The sequence below is a fragment of the Microtus oregoni genome, unplaced genomic scaffold, assembly GCF_018167655.1.
Source record: "Microtus oregoni isolate MIOR12 unplaced genomic scaffold, Mior012 000012F_ref0000307, whole genome shotgun sequence".
Lineage (NCBI taxonomy): Eukaryota > Metazoa > Chordata > Mammalia > Rodentia > Cricetidae > Microtus > Microtus oregoni.
The window spans coordinates 46,193,137-46,201,494 of NW_024543071.1; the positions used below are offsets into that span (position 1 = coordinate 46,193,137).

Consider the following 8,358-nt stretch of genomic DNA (forward strand, 5'->3'; position numbering starts at 1 on the left):
AACTAATTTTAAAAAGTAATTAAGAGGGCACATGTCTTCATAACCCAAAGAAGTTTCACTTTTATGGGTCAGGGTCTCAATAGGCCTCTACTTAACGCAAGTATACCTCGCTATCCACAGGGTTGATGAGAAAGTTCTCAATTTCTCAAAAAAGAAAAATCAACCCCAACACTTGTATCAAATACAGCTGTCTCTCATGGTTTATTGTCAGCTCTCAATGATAACAATCATTATGTGCTGAACTACACACCTGGTTGTGTGCTGTGCACTGGCCTCCATTTTCAGCCATTACTCTCTCTGCAAACATTTGAGCATTTTATTGTTATTAATTTTTATTGATCAAGCCAAAATAAGTGTATCTTAGCCACTTAGGACAGTTTAATAGAGGGTTTGGATTCTAAACACCAAACTCTTCACCACAACTCAGGACCTTTCTCAAGAAGCAACATACACTAACATTGAGATAATCTTGGGGACATAAAATAGTGAAGTTTACTCGCCTCCTTTGGAGCACATTCCTATGAAGGCTGCTGAGGAGAAATGTATACACAGTCCCACTCCGCCAAAACAGAGCATAATTATAGGTTAGAACATTTCCCAGTTTGGAGACTTAAATATACTTATTAAAAAGAAACTTTTAGAAACTATCATAAATATGCTAAATTACTTCACATTCTTTGTTAGCAGGGTATTACTTTTCTTTTTTATCTGAGACAAAGTCTCACTACATACATAGTGTTGGCTGGCCCGGAGCTAGCCTAGAACTCACAGAGACTTGCCTGCCTTTGACTTTGCAGGGCTGGGATTGAAGACATGCACCACCATGTCTGGTTCTATTTCTTTATTTTTTTTAATTCTTTGAAAGTTTCACGCAATGTGCTTGTTCATATTCTCCCACCTCCCCCAGTGCCTCTCAGAGTCTTCTTGGAAATTTGAGAGGAAAACGGGTGTCTTTCCACAGGAAAATGAGGCACTTCTTCTTTTCTCGAAAATTTTAAGAGAAAAAGAGAGATGGTGTGGAAATAGTAAAGCTCTGGTTTCACGTTGGTCAACTATGTACTTACTCATCTCTTTTCTGATCTTAGGAACATTGAGGACATGATTACAAGGGGAAATAGCACCAAGATCACCCAGTTCATCCTGCTGGGATTCTCAGATTTCCCCAGAATCATAACGCTGCTCTTTGTCACATGCTTGCTCATCTACATTACAACTCTGACTTGGAACCTGTCCCTCGTTGTTTTAATAAGAATGGATTCCCACCTTCACACGCCCATGTATTTCTTCCTCTGTAACCTGTCCATCATAGACTTTTGCTACATTAGTTGCACAGTCCCAAAAATGCTCTCAAACTTTTTCCAGGAAAAACAAGCCATCAGCTTTGTGGGCTGCATTATTCAGAATTTTATCTTTTCCATCATAGGGCTGAGTGAGTCTTGTCTCATGACAGCCATGGCCTATGACAGGTATGCTGCCATTTGTAATCCGCTGCTCTATTCATCAATCATGTCACCCACTCTTTGTGTTCTGATGGTGGTGGCATCCTATATGTCTGGGCTCCCTGCTTCCTTACTTCAGCTGTTTGCTTTACTTCATCTCCACTTCTGTGGACCTAATGTCATCAGGCACTTCTTCTGTGACATGCCACAGTTGCTACTTCTGTCATGTACAGACACTTTCTTCGTCCAAGTCCTGACAGCCATATTAACAATGATCTTTGGATTTGTAAATGTACTAGCCATCATGATATCCTATGGCTATATCATCTTGTCCATCCTTAAGATCACTTCATCAAAAGGCCGAATCAAGGCATTAAACACCTGTACTTCTCACCTGACAGCTGTTTCCCTATTCTACACCTCCAGTATCTTTGTCTATTTGAGTTGAATTTTTGGTGGCTCCTCCAGTTTCGACAGATTTGCATCTGTCTTCTACACTGTGGTGATTCCCATGTTGAACCCTTTGATATACAGTTTGAGGAACAAGGAAATCAAAGAGTCCATGAAGAGGTTGCAGAAGAAAACAATCTGTAGCTAAGGTCACAGACTCTGGTATTTTCAGCATATGTGTCCTCTCATAGTCACTGTTGCTCCTAATAATATGCACGTGGTTGGAGCACTACAAAATTCATGGGATTTTGGATGAAGATGTTTTACTTTGAAATAGGCATTTCTGTATACACTAATTGATTTGATGCCATGGAAACACAACATCCTTAAGACCCATAGCGTCATAGCTTCCACGTTACACAGTGATTATTATTCATTCTCCTGTGTGCAAGCATTTAAGATACATAAAGTTGACAAACTTTTTGTACAAGACTAAAGATTGCTAAATCATAGGACTGTGCCCAGAGAGAAGATTCCCCACCCCAGAGTCCCAAATCCTTGTGTCACTAGTATCACGACATCGTGTTCTAAAGACCATATCAGACCACAGACTATTCTATTTTTCTGAACAGGTGAAGATGAACAGGTGAGGAATTACTGTTTAGAAAATATAGAGTTGTTCAATGGTTTGATTGCACCTTCTAAAAAAACAAAAAATATATAAAACTGCTCAGTTCTTTCTAAGGAAATTACTGCTAAGAATTATTAAGTTTGGAGTCATATACTTGTATCCATCAACCATAGCCTAAGAGAAAAGAAAGTGGTTTTAATCATGAAAATTTGTGGCAAGAAAATGTCATTTACATAGTATTCTGATGGTTTCTCTCTAGTATCGAGAAAAGTCACAGCCAATAACCATATCTGAGTGATCTGAGAGAATCTGTCACTTCTACTCTCCTGCATTAAAGCCAGACATTTTGCCATGGATTGGCATAGCCAATTGGATCAAACAATCATACTTATTTTGATATTTCCAGCATCTGGTCAATTTTTCTCTAAGAAGACTAATGTGTCTTTATTGTACCAATAGTCACCAAATAGCATGACAGAGATTAGCTGCTCCTGGAACATTAACACATTCCTGTGTGTGTCCAACATTCTCTACCCTAATATTCTATAGTTTTGAGACTGATGCAATGGTTTTATTAGAACAACAAAACTAGACTGATGAATTGGCTCAGTGGGTAAAGTACTTGCCATCAAATGAAACAACTTGAGTTCTATTCCAGAATCCTAAAAAGACGGAAGATAACAAACACTAGATATTGACATTTGACATCTGGACACTCAAGAGGCATGAGTGAGCCTGTCCACATGATTTTGTTTTACTTTTCAAGACACAGGTTTTTTTATTGTTTTTATTGAGCTATATATTTTTCTCTACTCCCCTTACTTCCTCCCCACTCTCGTTTTACCCACGCTCCTAATTTACTCAGGAGATCTTGTCTTTTTCTACTTCCCATCTACATCTAGTCTACATGTAGATTAGATCCAAGTATGTCTCTCTTAGGATCTTCTTTGTTGTCTAGGTTCTATGAAATTGTGGATTGTGAATTGTAAGCTGGTTTTTCTCTGCTTTATGTCTAAAAGCCACTTATGAGTGAGTACTTACGATATTTGTCTTTCTGTGCCTGGGTTACCACACTCAATATAATGTTTTCTAGATCCATCCATTTGCCTGCAAATTTCAAGATATTATTATTATTATTATTATTATTATTATTGCTGTTTAGTGCTCCATTGTGTAAATGTACCCCCATCGTCTGTATCCATTCTTCGGATGAGGGGCATTAAGAATATTTCCAGCCGGGCAGTGGTGGTGCACGCCTTTCATCCCAGCACTCGGGAGGCAGAGGCAGGCAAATTTCTGGGAGTTCGAGGCCAGCCTGGTCTACAAGAGCTAATTCCGGGACAGGCACCAAAGCTACAGAGAAACCCTGTCTCGAAAAACCAAATAAATAAATAAATGGATATTTCCAGGTTCTGGCTCTGACAAATAATGCTGCCATGAACATAGTTGAGCACATGTCTTTATGGTATGATTGAGCATCCTTTGGGTACATACCCAAAAGTGGTATTGCTGGATCTAGAGGTAGGTTGTTTCCTTATTTTCTGAGAAATCTCCCTACTGATTTCCAAAGCAACTGTACAAGTTTGCTCCCACTAGCAATGGAGGAGTGTTCCCTTTACCCCACATATTCTCCAATATAAATTATCAACAGTGTTTTTGATCTTGGCCATTCTTTTTTTTTTAATTTTTTTATTGAGAAAAAGAAGAAAAAAAAGTTTCCGCCTCCTCCCAGCCTCCCATTTCCCTCCCCCTCCTCCCACCCTTCTCCCCCTCCCCCCCACTCCTGTCCCCCTCCCTCTCCAGTCCAAAGAGCAGTCAGGGTTCCCTGCCCTGTGGAAAGTCCAAGGTCCTCCCCCCTCCATCCAGGTCTAGGAAGGTGAACATCCACACTGGCTAGGCTCCCACAAAGCCAGAACACGAAGTAGGATCAAAACCCCATGCCATTGTCCTTGGCTTCTCATCAGTCCTCATAGTTCGCCATTCTTACAAGTGTAAGATGAAACCTCAGAGTTGTTTTGATTTGCATTTCTCTGATGACTAAGGATGTTGAACATTTCCTTAAATGTCTTTCAGCCATTTTAGATTCATCTGCTAAGGGTTTTCTGTTTAGTCTGCATCCCATTTTTATTGGATTTTTTTATCTTTTATTGACCAATTTCTTGATGTCTTGTATATTTTGTAGATCAGTCCTATGTCCAAGAAGGGTTGGTGAAGATCTTTTCCCATTCTGTAGGCTGCTGTTTTGTCTAGTTAACCATGTCCTTTGCTTTACAGAAACTTCTCAGTTTCAGAAGGGCCCATTTATTGTTTCTCTCAGTATCTGTGCTACTAGGGTTATATTTAGGAAGTGGTCTCCTGTGCCAATGTGTTCAAGTATATTTCCCACTTTCTCTTCTATGAGGTTTAGTGTGGTTGGTATTTTGTTGAGGTCTGATCCATTTGAACTTGAGTTTTGTGCATGGTGGTAAATATGGATCTATTTTCATTCTACATGTTGATATCCAGTTATGCCAGCACCATTTATTGAATATGCTTTCTTTCTTCCATTTTATATTTTCCACTTCTTTGTCAAAAATCAGGTGTTTACAGGTGTGTGGATTGATATTTGGATCTTCAATTCACTTCCATTGGTCCTCTTGTCTATTTTTATGCCAGTATCAAGCTGTTTTCAATACTTTAGCTCTGTAGTAGAATTTGAAGTGAGAGAATTTGAAGTGTAGTAGAATTTGAGTGAGAATTTGAAGTGACACCTCTAGAAGTTTCTTTTTCATACAGGATTGTTTTAGCTATGCTGTGTTCTTTGCTTTTCCATATGAAGTTGAGTATTGTTCTTTCGAGGTATGTGAAGAATTTTACTGGGATTTTGCTAGGCATTGCATTGAATCTGTATATTGCTTTGAGTAAGTCTGCCATTTTTACTGCGTTAATTCTACCTATACAAAAACATGGGAGATCTTTCCATTTTCTGGTATTTTCTTCCATTTCTTTCTTCAAAGATTTAAAGTTCTTGTCATAAAGGCCTTCCACTTGTTTGGTTAGATTTCCTCCAAGATATTTTATGTTATTTGTGGCTATTGTGAAGAGTGGTGTTTCTCTGGTTTCTTTCTCAGCACATTTATCATCTGTGTAAATAAGGAATATTATTTTTTGAGTTAATCTTGTATCCTGCTTTTTTTTTTTTGGTTTTTCGAGACAGGGTTTGTCTGTGGTTTTGGAGCCTAACGTGGAACTAGCTCTTGTAGACCAGGCTGGTCTCGAACTCACAGAGATTCACCTGCCTCTGCCTCCCAAGTGCTGGGATTAAAGGCATGCACCACCACCGCCCGGCTTATATCCTGCTTTTTAAAGTCTAGTTTCCTGAGTTCTCTATATATTTTGGAGATCAGACCTTTGTCTGCTGCGGGGTTGGTGAAGATCTTCTCCCAGTCAATAGGTTGCCTTTTTGTCTTAGTGACAGTGTCCTTTGCTTTACAGAAGCTTCTCAGTTTTAGTAGGTCCCATTTATTCAATGTTGCCCTTAATGTCTGTGCTGCTGGGGTTATACATAGGAAGCGATCTCCTGTGCCCATCCCCTGTAGGGTACTTCCCACTTTCTCTTCTATCAGGTTCAGTGTGTTCGGACTGATATTGAGGTCTTTAATCCATTTGGACTTGAGTTTTGTGCATGGTGATAGATATGGGTCTATTTTCATTCTTCTACAGGTTGCCATCATTGTGCCAGCACCATTTGTTGAAGATGCTTTCTTTCTTCCATTGTATACGTTTAGCTCCTTTATTGAAAATGAGGTGTTCATAGGTTTGTGGGTTAAAATGCTAATTAACCCAATTATAAAATGGGGCACTGAACTGAACAGAGAATTCTCAACAGAAGAAGTTCAAATGGCCAAAAGACACTTAAGGTCATGCTCAACCTCCTTAGCAATCAGGGAAATGCAAATCAAAACAACTTTGAGATATCATCCTACACCTGTCAGAATGGCTAAAATAAAAAACACCAATGATAGCCTTTGCTGGAGAGGCTGTGGAGGAAGGGGTACTCTCATCCATTGCTGGTGGGAATGCAAACTTGTAAAACCACTTTGGAAATCAGTGTGGCGGTTTCTCAGGAAATTTGGGATCAACCTACCCCTGGACCCAGCAATACCACTCTTGGGAATATACCCAAGAGATGCCCTATCATATGACAAAAGCATTTGTTCAACTATGTTCATAGCAGCATTATTTGTAATAGCCAGAACCTGGAAACAACCTAGATGTCCTTCAATGGAAGAATGGATGAAGAAAGTGTGGAATATATGCACATTAGAGTACTACGCTGCGGTAAAAAAACAATGACTTCTCGAATTTTGCATGCAAATGGATGGAAACAGAAAACACTATCCTAAATGAGGTAACCCAGACCCAAAATGATGAACATGGGATGTACTCACTCATAATTGGTTTCTAGCCATAAATAAGGGTCACGGAGTCCATAATTGGTGATCCTAAAGAAGCTAAATAAGAAGATGAACCCAAAGAAAAACATATAGTTATCCTCCTGGCTATGGGATGTAGACAAAATTGGGATCTTGGGGGTGGGGTGGAATGGTGGTAAGGGGAGATGAAGAGAGAAAAGTGAGAAGGGGAGGATGGGGGGAACTTGGGGAAACAGGATGATTGGGATAAAGGAAGGTTGGATAGGGGAGCACAGAAGCACAAATCTTAGTTAAGGGAGCCACCTTAGGGTTGGCAAGAGACTTGAACCTAGAGTGGCTCCCAGGAGCCCAAGCCGAGGTCCCCAGTTAGTTCCTTGGGCAGCTGAGGATAGGGAACCTGAAATGACCCTATCCTATAGCAATACTGACGAATATCTTGCATATCACCATAGAACCTTCATCTGGTGATGGATGAAGATAGAGACAGAGACCCACACTGGAGCATCGGACTGAGCTCCCAAGGTCCCAATGAGGAGCAGAGGGAGGGAGAAGATGAGCAAGGAAGTCAGGACCACGAGGGGTGCACCCACCCACTGAGACAGTGGGGCTGATCTATTGGGAGCTCACCAAGGCCAGCTGGACTGTGACTGAAAAAGCATGGGATAAAACCGGACTCTCTGAACATGGCGAACAATGAGGGCTGATGAGAAACCAAGGACAGTGACACGGGGTTTTGATCCTACTTCATGTTCTGGCTTTGTGGGAGCCTAGCCAGTTTGGATGTTCACCTTCCTAGACATGGACGGAGGGGGGAGGACCTTGGATTTTCCACAGGGCAGGGAACCCTGACTGCTCTTTGGACTGGAGAGGGAGGGGGAGAGGAGTGGGGGGAGGGGGAGAAGGGTGGGAGGAGGGGGAGGGAAATGGGAGGCTGGGAGGAGGCGGAAACTTTTTTTTTCTTTTTCTCAATAAAAAAAGGGAAAGATAGTAAAAGAGGAAAGAAGGAAACACGAAAAAGCACCAAAAAAAAATCTTGTATCCTGCTGTATTACTAAAGGTGTTTACGAGGTGTAGAAGTTCCATGATAGATAGCCTGCCCCCAGCGAGCAGGGTGGCCCCTTTGTTCGCGAGCTAACCTGGCAGTGCAGAGTTTCGATCTGGGCACTGAGTGAAACATCATTGTGGTGAGTGAGTGCTGCAGCAGCTGGGAACATACCTCAGCCCGCCCACACTTCCAGGCCATCCTACAGGGGCTATACTGCCCAAACCGCCTCTCTATTTCTATCCCATTCAGCTTACATCCAGATCCCCACACCCCCTGTCTCCCTCCCTCTCTCCCTCCTTTGGGGCATAGCGCCTCCCTGCCCAGCCTACTAGGACGCTGGGACCGAACCGGGAGGACAAAGGGGTGGCCGGTAGCTCCTTTGTTCCCATAGCCTGCCCGCAGCGAGCAGGGTGGGCCCTTTGTTCGCGAGCTAACCTG

The 8,358-nt window shown here is 41.6% G+C and overlaps 1 pseudogene; it reads left to right on the plus strand.

Moving 5' to 3' along the window:
- Positions 1–1,095: 1,095 nt before the first annotated feature.
- Positions 1,096–2,037, plus strand: LOC121454613 (annotated as a pseudogene).
- The last annotated feature ends 6,321 nt before the right edge of the window (positions 2,038–8,358 follow it).